The 17,114-nt window shown below is 39.1% G+C and overlaps 1 protein-coding gene across 3 annotated transcripts in view; it reads right to left on the reverse strand.

The window, feature by feature from the left end:
- Nucleotides 1-17,114, reverse strand: part of LOC131679013 (tyrosine-protein kinase Mer) — a 424,032-nt gene that overhangs the window by 159,431 nt on the left and 247,487 nt on the right. The window lies entirely within an intron of this gene.

Raw genomic sequence — 17,114 nt, forward strand, 5'->3', positions numbered from 1 at the left:
TTGGCAACCAAAAATTTGTAAACAATCCAGAAGCACAACGGATCGACGTCATAGCGTTCACACGATTCAATGGGAGCTGAACGACCGGTATGACGAAAGCAAGTCGATTTATTCTGTGATCACTCACACCACTCATGTAAGATTCATCTTACGAATACCAAAATGCCATCTTCGCCAGACCTGTATATACGACATTGAGCTGAACAGTGCACTATTAATTTCTTCTTCTCCATGTTTATTCTGTTCACAGATGACAGGTTAGGCAACTACCTCTAGGAAAGCGCTAGTGATGGTGACTATCTGCCCTAAAGTAAAAATTGGCACGTGCGTCGTCGTTATTTTTTCACCATCTACGTCATCAGGTACTGATTATGCTCAACAACATTAGACAAGCAGTATTAAAGTAAAGCTTCATGACCTGGCACCGCGCACTAATCCCGCCACTATCAAACAACTCAGGTCAAAATACGGAGAAGTGGATACCATTAAGGAAGATGTGTACAGGGAGCTAAAACTAAAGAAAATGCTATTGTTCGTAACCCAGCTAGCTATAAGCTTTATCAGTAGGTTTTTTTGGATCTTCAGCAGTGAAGAATCCGGTCTGTTTGTTGTTTTGTATTTTGATTGTTTATGTTGTCATTTTCTTGGAAAGTAATTAAACGGCATGGCAAGGCAAAAATTCCCGAATAACATGGGGAACATGCCAATCAAGCCAAAATATACTGATTCGTGATTCCTGACAACACTCAGGGCAGGCAATTGTAATCTAATAGTTACCCTTAAATGAGCAATACTACTATCAATACTTAAGATAATTGATAGTGGGATGTAAAAAACCAATGGATAAAACATCCAACCGAAGCGAAGGTTTTATTATTGGGTTTTCTGAAGTTGTGACCAGTAATCCGGACGATAATTTACCCAACAAAATAATGCTGTAACCAAACTCCCGCGAAACACTACACATTGGAATTTGATCATCATAATATAGCGCATCCTACAAGTATTTAGCCTTATTGTGCATTACAACCCAGGGACAACTTGACAGATAGTGCTTGTTTCATATATGTACCACCGATTTGATGGCGGCGCTAGTATTACTTGTCTGTACCTAAGAGCTTAGCTCTGTACGAACACCACGAACAACGAAACGAAAAAGTTTCAAGAGAAAAGCGTGTTTCGATACGTGTGTTATGAATGCCGTCAAAGCGGCTAGAACAACATTTATGCTGATTTCGTTTTTAAATCAGAGTTGCTCTAGGTTCGCTTGGAGCTGTTAACCGTTAGGCCACATTTCTCAGCCTTTTGTTCGCATAGTGAGGATTGAACAATAGCCAGCTATATAAGCTGGACTTGTGCGTCGTACAGCTATATAAGCTGGACTTGTGCGTTTACAGGTAAGTAAAATCTACCTCTTTTGACACATTTACGGTTTATTCCCGTCTGCGCGGGTGCTAACCCCGTGCGTCGACGGTGTCGATGGCTCCCTCCCCGGACAGCCAAATGGAGGTCGAATCGACTCCCAAGGCTCTCCCCCGACCCAAACAATATCCAGAGCACTCAACCGGTCCCTTTGTGGTCTTCCTTCGGCCCAAAACAAAATCGCTGAATCTATTACAGATTTCAAAAGACCTGACGGAACTGTTCTCGGCTGTGACCGAAATAAGAAAGATCCGCTCAGACAGGGTCAGGGTCGTGTTGGCTAACTCAAAGCAGGCAAACGATATTGCTTGCTGCGAGCACTTTACGAAGGACTATCACGTGTATATTCCAGCTGTAAAAGTACAGTCTGAAGGCGTTGTCACCGATGAGAGTTTGACATGCGAGGATCTGCTGGAGTACGGGGTTGGCCGTTTTAGAGACCGCTTACTTCAGCCAGTGAAAATACTTAAGTACAAGCGTTTGCACTCAGTAGTAGTTGCGGGGGATGGTTCAAAAACGAACCCCCAATCAAACTCTTATCGGGTGACCTTCGCTGGAACCGCTTTGCCAAATTACGTCCTCTTGCACAAGGTTCGTCTGCCTGTGCGTCTGTTTGTACCGCGGGTCATGAATTGCACAAAGTGTAAACAATTGGGTCACACAGCCACCCATTGTAGCAATAAGCCCCGCTGTGGAAAATGCGGGGAGAATTATCTAGATGATTCGTGCAGTAAGCAAGCCGAAAAGTGTCCTTATTGTGCGGAGAGTCTGCATGATATCTCGGCATGTCCCGCGTACAAACTACGCGGGGATAAACTGAAACGTTCCCTTGTGGGACGATCCAAACATTCTTTCGCAGAAATGCAAAAAAAAGCTACGCCATCAACCTCAACAAACATCTACGCTCACTAACGAGGGCGAAGCTGATGACCCACAAGAGGGAACATCTACTAGGGTGCCTAGAAGTTATAGGAAGAGGAGGAATATTTCCTCTCCTAAAGTTCCTTGTAAAGGCCAGAAGGTGTCACTAGACGTGGCTCCGAAAGTGACATCTCTTGGAAGTGTTGCAACCAAACCGAAGCAAGTAGCTCCTGGTCTCGGAGGATTAAAGTCAGAGAAGGAGTTCCCAGCACATTCCGGAACATCAAAAATCCCAAGTGCTCCTCTGTTTCAGTTCGAGAATAATCGCGGCACTGGAATTATCAAACTCTCGGACATTGTGGACTGGATAATAAAAACTTTCAATATAACTGATCCTATTAAAAGTCTGTTGTTAGCTCTTCTACCTACAGTAAGAACCCTTACCCTCTCCCATCCACCAAATTGCTCCCCGAAGCATTTAGCTCTTTCTGTCTCTTCTAGTTCGAACTATTATATTATATAATCTCATTGAAAATGCCCAACTCTACTACCACAAAAAAAAATAACTCTAATTAATCTCCCCGAATCTTCACAGAATTAAATCACGCCCTCTAGTTATTCCTAGTTTTAAGATAGTTATAAAAATTGTCCCCCCTAGTTAAAAATTATTTGCTTCAATAATCTCCCTGCTAAAAATGTCAAACCATATTGCCATAAAAACTAAATGACCCCCTAATCTTCCGAAAATTATATTACCCCCTTGTGTATATGTATAGCTATAAATTCTCCTTAGTTTATTTTTTTTTTAAATCAACGCATTCGACGACTTCAGGAGAAAGCTGCTGATAAGGCAAGGCGCAACCGAAAACGTCGTAAGCAGTCAAGTCAACGTGACAACGATCGCGCTAACAATCATCATCATAACGACAGTAGTAAGACGTCAGACAAATTACTACTTGCCACGGCGAAAAAACAATTTTCCGTTCCTCCCACAACCACCGAACATCCGATTGCTGGTCTTGCAATACCAGCAGTAAAAACAAATTTCATAAACTTTAAAAAAGGTGACACTATCAACCCGTACCGTTCAGCTAACGAAAACATTCAACCCAAACAAATGAAAGTGACACCTACCAGCGGCGAAAATAGTTTAAACACATTGGCAACCACATCTCAACATTCGAACACAGACAGCCAATTTGAACTGGACCCCTTGCACCCTCCAATCGTACGCCTCACGTCACAATCAACGAATGGCGACGGTCGCTTTTTAAAGGCCAGATTTCGCGAAACAAAAATAATGAACATTGTACGCCTATACCTGGCATATATGAAGGACCAACACCCATCTGTTTGCGTGGAAGGAATGACGCCGACCAGCATCAAAATGACGCTCGCATCCGAAGGACTACCGACCAGTCCTGCCTATCTCCTGCGCATTTTCATCGAAGTCTATCAGGAATATGGGCTAAACCCAGACGAAGCAGCAGCAGAACTTGACTCTTATGGAAAATTTTTATCTAGCGAAAGAACCAGGCGCCTTCAACAACTCCGCGAAGCTACGTATAAATTTGGAACGTCGAATTTTCGGAAGTAACGACGCCCTCTATAGAGGAAGAAAATATAACTGTAAGTAATTTAAATATTCCAAAAACTTCTTCGCTTCCACAACAGAATTCGACTGAAATTGTGGTCTATTGCCAAAATTTTAATCGTATGAAAAGCCCCGCCAAAATGAAAGAAATCCAACAAAAACTAATTTCATCTTCTTTTAATATAATTCTTGGAACAGAAAGTAGCTGGGATGAAAGCGTAAGAAGCGAAGAAATTTTTGGAAATCAATTTAATGTATTTCGGCATGACCGTAATTTGTCTCTTTGTAATAAAAAGTCTGGAGGAGGAGTCATTATAGCCATAAACGCAGACTTTCCTTCAGAAGAAATAGAAACCATTAAACATATAGAATTTGAACATATATGGGCAAAAGCAGTATTATCAGGAGAAGTGCACATATTCTCCTCTGTGTACTTTCCACCTGAAAATGCTCACAAAAAATCATTTGAACTATTTTTTCAAACTGTAGAATCTATCATGTCAAACATGGAACCTGAAGTGAAACTGCATATTTATGGCGACTTTAATCAACGTAACACCAACTTCATCGTAGACATTGAAAACGAATCTATCTTACTCCCTGTCGTAGGCGAAAATGAAACACTTCAATACTTCTTTGACAAAATATCTAAATTTGGCCTGCACCAAATCAACCATGTAAAAAATAAACAAAATTCATATTTAGACCTCTTATTCACGAACTGCACTGAAGACTTTTGTGTTAATGCATCTTTAACTCCATTATGGAAAAATGAAGTATTTCACACAGCAATCGAATATTCAATTTTTATTCATCAAAACTCTTCCCCGAACGACTTGGAGTATGAGGAAGTGCCGGAATACCATAAAACTGACTTCGAAGAAGTCAAACGTAGACTATGTAGAATGAATTGGCAAACTGTATTGAGTATAGAAGGAAATGTCAACGAAGCAGTGACTAAATTAATTGTAACGAATTTAATCTCTGGAACAGTACCAGAAAAAAGAAGAAGAAGAACTCATGGCGGCCAGCAGCCTGTATGGTTCAACCAACATCTGAAAAATTTAAAAAATAGAAAGCAAAAGGCACATAAAATTTACAAGAAAGAACATAGCATTACAAATCGGCAAAACTATCTGGATATTTGCTCCCAACTCGACATAGCCATTAACACTGCACATGAAGAATATAATCGTAAAATCGAAACTGAAATCAAGACCTATCCAAAGAATTTCTTCAATTACGTGAAAACGAAATTGAAAAGTACCAACTTTCCATCCCAAATGCATTTTGACGGACATGTAGGAAATAACAATACTGAAATTTTCAATTTAATGGAATGGAAAATTCTTTCAAGAAGTCTATACTTCATATTCCGAAACAGACCGCGACCGCGACTACTTTTCATTTATACTTGAATTTTCAAATAACATTGCCGTCCACGAACTATCTGAACACGAAATTACCACTGCACTAAAAAACTTGGACGCATCAAAAGGACCTGGACCGGACGGAATAGCACCAATATTTTTAAAAAATCTAGCAGAAGAATTCACTCTACCACTACTACATATTTTCAACATGTCACTGAAAAATGGAACATTCCCAGAAATATGGAAATCATCCTTTTTAGTGCCAATTTTTAAATCAGGCGCTAAATCGGACATCCGAAACCATCGTGGGATTGCCATTATATCATGCATTCCAAAATTATTCGAAAAACTAGTAAATGACAAAATATTTCAGCAAATCAAAAATCAAATAACAAGCAAGCAGCATGGCTTTTATAAAGGCCGCTCAACAACATCAAACCTTTTAGAATTTGTAACATTTACTGTAAATGCAATGGACAATGGCAACCATGTGGAAACACACAACACAGACTTTAGTAAAGCATTCGACCGTATTGACATACCTTTATTACTCTTCAAACTGCAAAAATATGGCAAAGAAAATAAACTATCGAAATGGCTCGAATCATATTTAACGAAACGTCAACAAACAGTTCGCTTTCAGAATATACTCTCGGAACAAATTTCTGTCACCTCTGGCGTACCCCAGGGTTTCCACTTAGGCCCTCTTCTTTTTATTTTGTACGTTAATGACATTACCTTTATACTCAAACATCTTAAAGTGCTTATATATGCAGATGACATGAAACTTTTCATGGAAATAAGAAATGTCAAAGACACTGAAATATTCCAAAACGAAATAAATATATTCCACACGTGGTGTAGCAAAAGTCTACTCCAACTTAATGTAAAGAAATGCAACTCAATAACCTTCAGCAGAAAAATTTCAAATGTTCCCATAGACATACACTTAGGCAACCAACTTATAGAAAAATGCAAAATTGTACGAGATTTAGGCGTAATCTTAGACTCCAAGCTCACATTTGTTGAACATTATAATACAATAATAAATAAAGCAAATAGTATGCTGGGCTTTATTAAACGTTTCACCTACAATTTTGAAGACCCTTACACAATAAAATCATTATACAATACATATGTCAGGCCAATTTTGGAATATTGCAGCATAGTATGGAACCCATATACTGTCCTGTACGAAGAACGCATCGAATCAGTCCAAAAACAATTTATTCTGTACGCGCTTCGTAAACTAAACTGGACGACATTTCCTCTTCCATCGTACAAAAGCACGTTGCATGCTCATTAATATACAAACGCTCAAAGAACGCCGCGAATTTGCCATGCTTTACTTTATCAACGACATTATTTCTCAACGTGTACAATCCGCATCATTACTTTCGCAAATAAAATTTTATGTACCTAGCCGACAACTAAGAACTCGTAATTTATTCCAAGAACAATTTTTTAGGACAAACTATGCTAAAAATAGCCCCATCAATAGAATTATGCGTCATTATAATGAAAATTGTGTAATAATTGACCTTTCCATGTCTAGAAAACAAATCAAATCTGAACTAAACCGTAGAAATAATGTATAGTATATAAGTAAATATTGTAAAACCATTCTATGAAGTCTGCATATGCTTGACGAAATAAATAAATAAAATGTGCAATATGTAATCCCCTAGTTTTAAGTAATTTGAAATGTAAAACAAACCAAGATTGGCACCTTTAAGCTAACGCAAATCTGCCTTATCAAATAAACAAATTGAATAAAAAAAATGGAACGGCGTCGCATAAGGGCATGTTCAGGAGCGTTTTATTTTGTATAGGAGTTTCAAAGTAGAACTGGAACTGAAACATTCACATCCCCAGCAGAGCGTTTTGTTTTATAATTTTTTTCATGCAGTAACGCTGAAGGAATGGTGAGACATGAATTTTAAACTGAATAGAACATCCGCTAAAACTGCTGTTGGGGACAGCAAGTTCTAGTTTTAAAATTTTCAGTTTTATATAATAGAACTGTCAAAATTATGAATCTACAACTGAAACATTCCTGAACATGCTCTAACAGTTTTAAATTTTAAAACAAAACTGTTCGAAATTATAAAACAAAACGCTCTGGTGGGCATGTGAATGTTTCAGTTCCAGTTCTACTTTGAAACTCCTATACAAAATAAAACGCTCCTGAACATGCCCTAAGGGTTTCATTTCTAGATTAATAATTTTGACAGTTCTATAACATAAAACTGTAAATTTTAAAACTAGAACTTGCTCGCCAGCAGCAGTTTTCGCGGGTGTTCCATTCAGTTTAAAATTTGTGTCTCGCGATGCCTTTAGCGTTGCTGCATTCAAATTTATTTTTCCCCGGTCTATCGGGTCCAAGTGTCTGTGCTGAGTACTCTCCATGTATTTAAAACACAGTTCTAAAGGTGTTTTAAAATCAGCAACAAATAGAACGCCGTCGTATAACAGTTTTAAATTTTAAAACAAAACTGTTCGAAATTATAAAACGAAACGCTCTACTGGGGATGTGAATGTTTCAGTTCCAGTTCTATTTTGAAACTCCTGTACAAAATAAAACACTCCTGAACATGCCCTTAGAGAATAAATTTATCCCTAACTGCACACTTCATTTTTTCTGCATCTTTTGCCGAAATCTCAACAGCTGAGATCTCAGTAAATCATTTTTAGCTGAGATCTCAGTAAAAGTGACGTTTCATAGCTGATACTCGGAAAATATTTCACGGAAAATCAGCTAACAAATCTCACCCCACTGAGATATCCGTTTCTAATTTTGCTGATTACACAGCTGTTGGGAAATTGCCGAGTCGAATTGAGTGTGTGGAAACCGTCAACAAAGTTACATAAATCTTATTATAAATTTAGCTGGAAGTCGTTGTTTTTAGCTACCGGCTCTCTTCCTTCCTAAAATGTTTTGGTTTTCTTGTTGTGTGAAGTTTGTAGTCAGTAAATCATTGGTGCTTTTTTCCTCTAGAAATTTAAATGAAAAACATGTTGGCCGATGAAAGTAAATCACCAAGCTTAACAATCCGTAAACCGACGACATCTTGTTTCAAGTTCATTAGGAACGTCAAAAATTCTAGTATCTTGATTGGGAAAATAAACAATATATGAAGGATTTTCTGCATATTTAGCGAAATTGGTTTAAAATAGAATTTGTGTGCTTTTATCAGAATTCTGGCAGTAAACCGGTAGTGCTCGGTTTCAGCAAGAATGCTGCCAGGAGTGTGCAATTTTGTTCGACTCCTGCCAAAGTTTTGTTCGACTTTTGCAATAATTCTGTCCGTAAGATATGGCGATGGTTTTGGTACGAGTCCCTTCAGAATTATTTTGGCATTTTACTCCAGTATGGCACCGGAGGATTTCATGCCTGGAGAGATGTTAATTCGATCTAACATAAGTGGAAGTAGCATGATTTTGAAAGTTATCTTCTTGCATTTCCGAAAATGGAATTTATTTTTATTTTGGAATTTTTAATTTCAAAATGGAATCTATGTTTCTGTTTAGGTATGGCGGAATGAGGACAGCTTCTAACTTGAACAGCGAAATAAATCTGATGATAGAAATGTTTTCAAATTTTGCTACATTTGAGCCACCATGACATCACCAAATCACCACAAATTTTGCTTATGAGTTCAATATTTTAGGAGCTATCAAGTTGTCCCCGGACTGGTGCATTACGACGATTGTGGTTTTTATACGATCTAAAATCCGTTTATTTTTGCTGTCGTTATTGAAAAAGCAAATCACATTCGCTCGAAAAAGCGATCTTTCATAATGCAGAATAAGACTGATTCACAAAAATAACATTCGCCACACAATGTGGGCGACGAAAATTTAGTTTGCCTTTACCCTACCGTTCGACCTCGCATTAGCGTACTTCTCAGTCGACTTGCAAAAATTGAAGGAAGCACATAAATACATGCGGGCCTTATAAAGCTTTTTTGTTTGCTTCGACCTGCCAAAAATAGACTGGGGAAGCTTCGGTTTTCCGCGTTGCTTAAATTAACTTAAAATTAGTTTCTGCATTACATAGGGGTGACCGGGGCTGGTTGGCCGGAGGGGCAGGTTGGCGGAGTGCCTTTTATGAAAAGGCTATTATGCGCAGTAGCGACATCTATAGTGATTTTTGTGGGGTATTAGGTCACCAATGTACCGACGTAATTTCAGGTGTTTTGGAGGTGTCGTTTGTACAGGAACACGTTTGTTCTTTTTTCGGCACTGGTGAGTAAATTTCTGTTTCTGAAAAATAATATGTGTAACGCGAATCAATAAGGCCATTACAAATCTTTTTAAAAATTATAACACCCCCCCCCCCTTCAAAATTACTGGAAAAAATCAGAGGGCAAATAATTTTTTTTAATAACCTCAATTAAAAAACCTGTTTTAATCCACCTAGTGGTGCAATTGTGCCTTTCTCATTTGTCCAAAATACGATTCCATGGCTGGTTATGTTCAATACAATGGTGGAAATGTATATTACATACACACCAAAAAATAATGAAATTCAAACGACATGTAAATTAATACGAATGTAAACATACAAACATTGATTGACACTTTCATTCGTGTAATATTACATGTCATTCATTTTACAGCAGTATTCGAGTAAAAATTCATTGAAGTGCATCGGTTTTCCGTTTAAAGAAACTGTAATTTTCAATCCACGTGTAAAATTATAATAAAATTCGTTGAAGAAAGTACGACAAGTCGTGTGTATTTGTGGTGGAACTTAATTTTACATTTATATTTATGCTCCAAATATGTGCATGAAAATAAACTTAAAACTTTTTCTGTGTTCTTTTTGTTTAAACCGATGCTAAGGGTGGTTCTGAATTTAGCAATATTTAAAATAGAACTTTTTAACGGTTTGAGATAGAGCTTTACTGTCTTCGATGAAGTTGAAGAGCAACACATTTTAGACAAATTTGCTGAAGACATGCAAGCTCTGGCTTTTATATTTTCCATTGCACGAGAAATTCAAATGTAAGCTTTAGGGTGTTCCTAAAAAACGGTTTTATTTCTATAACTTTTGAAGTTTTTATTTTACGCTAAAGTACCCTTTGGGCAACTTGAAGATTATTTTAGGGCGCATAATTTGCTTTAAAATACCAACTACTTTACTTTTTTTGGTTTAAAGGTATAAGAACTTTTGTATAAAAAATATAACTTTTTCAAATAGAATTATCTTCGATTCGGGCACTGAACATTCTCTTCGGTCACCGAGACGCACACTTGCCGCCAGCCGTGAGGAAGCCCTTTGTCCCCCCACCACAGTCGAGCCCTTCCTGCCAGCGACCAGCAGCCGTCCCGGTCCTGTGGTGGAGATGGGACGAGGGGTCTTCCGCAAACCTACCTCAGGCAAGTACAATGCATCTATGAGCTCTTCTTTGCCTCAAAGCTCTTCGATTTCCAGCATTGGTCAACGACGGGCTAAACTGCTGCTATACTACCAAAATGTTGGTGGTATTAATTCAATCGTTGAGCAATACCGTCTTGCAGTCTCCGACAAGAGTTTTGACATCATTGTCTTCGTCGAAACATGGTTGAACGATGACACACTTTCCAGTCAGGTGTTTGGTACTGAATACGAGGTGTTTCGCTGTGACCGGAGCCCTAGCAACAGCCGAAAATCCACCGGAGGCGGCGTATTAGTAGCGGTTAAAACCAGCTTGAAGGCAAGAATCGTCGAGAACACTTCTTGGGATTGTCTAGAGCAGGTTTGGACGATTATCGAGCTTGGCGACCGTAAGTTGTACTTGTGTGCGTTGTATGTTCCACCCGACCGCGCTCGTGATACCGAATACGTTGAAGCACACTGCAGCTCAGTTTTTACTATCCTCGAAGATGCTAACGCTGTTGATGAGATCATGGTACTAGGAGATTTTAATCTTCCTAGCATTTCATGGAAATCTTCCCGTAATGGATTTCTTTATCCGGATTCGGACCATTCCGTTCTCCACCCATGTGCAGTGAGGCTACTTGATAGCTATAGCTTAGCCACGTTAGTACAAATCAATCCTATTGCCAATGAGAACAACCGCCATCTCGATCTTTGTTTTGTCAGCGACCAGGTTTCCGCCACATCAATAGTGACGGCTCCCTTTCCCCTAGTAAAACCAGTGGCACATCATCCTCCACTGATCGCCACGATTGATAGCTCTGTTGTGCATGACTTCGATATATTACCGCTTTCTGTCTCCTACAATTTCCGTAAAGCTGATCATCGCAGTATCGCAGACCTTCGTTCCACTATCGATTGGGAAAATATTCTGGACCCCGAAGATGTCGAAACCGCAGTTCAAACCTTTTCAAACATTCTGGTGTACGCTATTGACAGGCATGTTCCAAAGAAAGTTCACCATCGACAAGCCGGCCCTCCATGGCAAACGAATACTCTGCGACGGCTGAAGTCTATAAAAAGAGCTGCCCTGCGGAGGTTTACCAAGTATCGCACAATATCACTCAGAGACTATTACGTCAGTCTCAACCATGTGCGTACAAACGAGCCAGTCAACACTGTTTCTATCGATATCAGCAAAATATTCAGCGTAATCTCAAGTCGCATCCTAAACGTTTCTGGAAATATGTGAACGAGCAGCGCAAGGAATCAGGACTGCCGTCGTCTATGACTTTCAATGGGAACACAGCTACTACATCTCGAGACATATGTTCACTTTTCTCGGAAAAATTCGCGAATGTATTCACATATGAGGCACTAACTATTGAGCAAATCGAACTCGCGGCTAGCAGAGCTCCACTTGTGGGTCACACTCTGGGAGCTATCGATTTTAATGCAACGATGATTACCAGAGCTTCCTCTCGACTTAAGTCATCTTTCAATCCGGGACCCGACGGGCTCCCCTCCGCGATACTGAAAAGGCACATCGAAGTTTTGGTTGCTCCGCTTCTTCAGATCTTTAGAGCATCTATTACTAGAGGTATTTTTCCATCTTGCTGGAAATCAGCGAACATGTTCCCAGTTCATAAAAAGGGCAATAAGCGAGACGTCAATAATTACCGTGGGATAACTTCATTGAGCGCTGTCTCGAAGTTGTTCGAGCTGGTGATTATGGAACCTCTTCAGGCTCACTGCAAGCAGTACCTAAGTGACGATCAACATGGCTTCACGTCCGGGCGGTCAACTGCATCTAACCTGTTATGCTTAACATCCTACATAACAGAGAGTATGGAACGTCGCGCTCAAACTGACGTCGTATACACCGACTTATCCGCCGCTTTTGATAAGCTAAACCACGATATCACAATAGCAAAAATGGAGAGATTTGGAATAAATGGCAGTGTTTTGCAGTGGTTTCGATCTTACCTCACAGACCGAGAGATAGCGGTTGTCATAGGAGATTGCCAGGGCCCTATATTCACTTCTACGTCAGGAATACCTCAAGGGAGCCACTTGGGACCGTTAATGTTCCTGATTTACTTCAATGATGATCATCTAATTCTGCAGACTCCCCGATTGTCCTTCGCGGATGATCTCAAGATTTATCGCATAATTCGTACAATTGAAGATTGCAGATTTCTCCAACAGCAGCTTCAAGCCTTTGCTGACTGGTGTACCGTGAACCGCATGTATGTAAACCCGAAGAAGTGCACGGTAATATCGTTTTCACGGAAAAAGGATTCGATCTATTTTAAGTATCGTCTTCTAGAAACAGAAATCGAACGCGTCAGTCACGTGAAGGACCTGGGAGTGATTCTGGATTCTCAACTTACGTTCAAACAACACGTCTCCTACGCAGTCGGTAAAGCGTCTCGAGCGCTAGGATGCATCTTCAGGATAGCCAAAAATTTTACTGATGTTTATTGTCTCAAATCGCTGTACTGCGCTTTATCCCGATCAATCCTAGAATATTGCCCTGAAGTGTGGAGCCCAAACTACAATAACGGCGTTGAGAGAATTGAAAGCGTACAGCGTCGCTTTTTACGCTTCGCGCTCCGTAGATTGCCGTGGAGAGATCCTGTCCGATTACCTAGCTATGAAAACCGGTGTCAGCTGATTCAACTGGAACCCCTTTATGTTCGAAGAAATACAGCAAGAGCTTTGTTCATCGCCGACACTTTGCAAGGTCATATAGATGCCCCAGCTATATTAGAACAAATTAATATAAACGTCGCACCACGAACATTACGCAACAACATTATGCTTCGATTACCGTTCAGACGCACTAATTATAGTATGCATGGAGCCATCACTGGTCTACAAAGGATTTTCAACCAGGTTGCTTCAGCTTTCGATTTCAACGTGTCTAGACAAACTCTGCGTCAGCGATTTTCCAGACTTTTTAATCACATTTGACTTTTTTACCGTTTTTGTGAATTATTGTATGACCACTATTTGTGTATATGACTTGAATGTTAGTAATAAGTTTATTATTAAGACCAACATCATTGGGGCTTTGGTATGCCTGTTGGTGTATAAGACTAATAAAGAATAAATACTGCTGCTTTCATATGAAAGAGCATGCTTTGTAGTATAGATCACCAAAAAATGGCAAATACTGTTTTTTTTATATCTTGCAATATTTACTCAAAAAATAGTTTATTTTTAGTAAAATGTATATACAGGTAAACTTCGTTTAACATACATCTCGGTTTAAAAATTATACGCTATATCGAATTGTACGTTATATCGAAGCATGCAAAATTCTCACAGAATTGTTGTTCGTGATACTTTATTTAATAGAATTTTGATAACACGTAACTAATTATGAAAATCTAACCAACCTAGCAGTGTGAAACAACTTTTCGCGTAAGAGAATTATAGTGGTTCCATAAAAAAGATGCAACAATTAATTTAAATTTATTGAAAAGAATCTTATTTTGACTCCTTTCCTAATTATTAAGTCATTCGTCATAATTATTCCGTCTGGGCTTGTAAAGTGTTTTTAATATTCCCACCGTTTGCGCCTCATCAAATAAAAGCAAACTATAGACTTTAATCGTAAGAATAGGCTATAACGATGCACTTGTATTCACGATTCAAGAATTGTGGAAAATATATTTCAGTCCGCTAACCGGTTTCCTAAATACTCCTAACTGGTCGTAAAACGTGCACAGTTGTCCGTGTAACTACACTCACTTTTCTTTATTTGATGTGACACATAATAGGACTCGAAAACAATCTTTTTTTTTATTTTAATAGCCCGCCTCTCACCCCCACACCAAAAGGCTCGCAAAGAGAGCCCCCTGGTAGTGGACACATTAGTTCTCAGCGTACAAAAAAAGGTCAGCACAAAAATAAAAAAAAAGGTATTCGCGAAGACGCTGAGAACGAAAAAATAGACAGAATTAACACGTGAAAATAACCGGCACAAACATTACAGTACACTAAGGTTTTTTTTTACACGGGGGATACGTACCGTGTAAAAAAAACCGTGCAAAAAAAACCGCGTTAATTGCGAAATCCGTGTAAAAAAAACCGCGTTAATTGCGAAATCCGTGTAAAAAAAACCGTGTTAATTCAGAAAACCGTGCAAAAAAAAACCGCGTTAATTCCGAAAATCGTGCAAAAAAAACCGCGTTACATTCAATGCAAAAGACTTAGACGATTTTAGAAAAAGGGATGATTTCGGAGTTTTATCAAAAATGTTCTAAGTCCTTTTGAAGGCAAAAGACTTAGACGATTTTTGAACAGGTTTTTTTGCACGGATTATGCAAGTAGCACGGTTTTTGCTTTTTCCAATTCCTTAGGTTTTTGGAAAAGTGGAAACGTCGGATCTTGAGGTTTCCTTTTGTCCCGCACTTTAACAATATGGTTGTTTTCGGTACAGTGTTGACGAGTAGGCACCAAATATCGATGCCTGAGGCCATTTGGAATACCAAGATGACGACTTCCGGTCTAACAGAATTTTCAATAACCCAATCAGTATGCATATTTTCCGAGCGGGCCTAATGAGCGCATGATGGAGATCAATGTCTGAGGCCATTTTGAAATACAACATTGAGACTATCGGCTTAGCGATATTCTGTATAACTCACAACATGGAGTGTTTTGGAACTGGATTGACAAATATGCAGTTGCCAGAGGTCTGAGTATAAATATCCAGCGTAAAACAAAAAGATACATTTATTTTTGTATATTTTGCATTTATAAGATAAGAAAAATGTGCTCAGGAATGGATTTACTCGAATTTGAGTTGGTTCGTCTGCTAGAGCTCATCGAGCGAATCTTCATGCGAGACTCAAAGTCGAATCAAAAAGCTGACATAATCAGAGGGAAATAATAAAATCAGGTCTTCGCTGTATTATTAAGGGGGGCGTCTGGTGCTCAAACCGAAAGTTATTTTGTTTTACGATTTTGAAGACAATGCATCTTTTATGTAATGTTAAGCTTTAAATTTGTACGTTTATTCTGTACGAAAAAAATATTTGCGCGGCCTTATTCTGCGCGGCGTGTGACGTGAGACGACGAAACTCACCTCACTTTACGTGACTTTTCTCACCCGATTCTGAGAGTCGACTCGGGTGAGGTGAGATTCCTCATTGCGGTTAAATGGGAGTCTCACGTCACCCGAAGTGACTCTTCAGAATTGGGTGAAGTCACGTAGATTGAGGTGAGATTAGTCGTCTCATGTCACACGCCGCGCAGAATAGGGTCGGCAGCCACGCAGAGCCACACATACGAGCGTTCCAAGAGTAGACGTCCAACCATTTCCACGTCGAGGAGCGCCGCGGCTAACACGATGACTCTTGATAAAATTGTTTGACACAGGAAATTAAGTAAAATTTGTAAAGCTTAGACTTGTAGTTACTCGATGAACCCAAAAAAAGTTCGAGTTTAGGAAAATGGCTTCATGTAAACCGAAAAATCTCATATTTTTCTGTAAAATTCGTGCACTTTTCTTCAAAATAATAGAGAGAACAATTTTTTCATTCTGTTTTCTGTGGTTCACCGACAGGCTACACATATTGTGCATTTTCATAAAAAAAATCAAGTCAATTCTTTGATTAGTTTTTGAGTTATCGTGTTCACCAATTTGAAAAACGCGGTTTCGAAAAAACGCTATTAAAGGATACTCCATATCAAATTGCATCACGGAAAAAAATGACGTGGAAAACAATCCATTTGGTATTTTCTCTTAAAAATTTGGGTGGAAGTAGTTTAAAGTGTATTGTTCACACTGTATTTTTATCGCTGTCAGTCTTAAGAAAATTGTTGCCGATAGATTGAAATCTGCGTGTGTCACAGCAAATACGCGCGAGGAATGCATGGCTGTTTAAAACAAAAGAAGATCAGCGTGGTCACCGAGATTGCGGGAGACTATTCTAGAGGCTCAATACTAACAATTAAGCGGATAAAAAAGAAGTCGATTTTTTTGCCCACTACACAAGACGCCCCCTTAAGATGAATGAGATGTACACTAAAGCAGAGATGATGCTTATAGAGATGCGCGAAGACTGAAGCCAAAAGTTCCAATCGAACCCAAAACAACGGTTCCAAACTAGCAATGTAAACAAATACGGCGGATTTAGGAAGTAATGCGTGGGGAGTATCGAGATTGAAATGAAAAGAAATGCATGTCTGCATCCTGCATCCTCGATACATTTTTTCTAGTGCAACGAAAAACATGTAGACAGGCTCAGTAACGTAAATCAATGCGTTTCCAAGTTACATGATTGAGTATTGTGGGAAATATTTCAAAAAAGGAATTCGCCAAGCATTCATTAAAACTACAAGTCACTCGCTGTTTACACAATATTCCTGGTTGCCAAAACTAGCAGACAAATAATTTGTAAAACCGTGCAGCCAAATTTACTGTTTTTCTCGCCGCGTGTCTTTATATTTAAAAGATCGTCTTGGCACTAAAATAGAAGTCACC

Source organism: Topomyia yanbarensis, chromosome 2 (assembly GCF_030247195.1).
Source record: "Topomyia yanbarensis strain Yona2022 chromosome 2, ASM3024719v1, whole genome shotgun sequence".
NCBI lineage: Eukaryota > Metazoa > Arthropoda > Insecta > Diptera > Culicidae > Topomyia > Topomyia yanbarensis.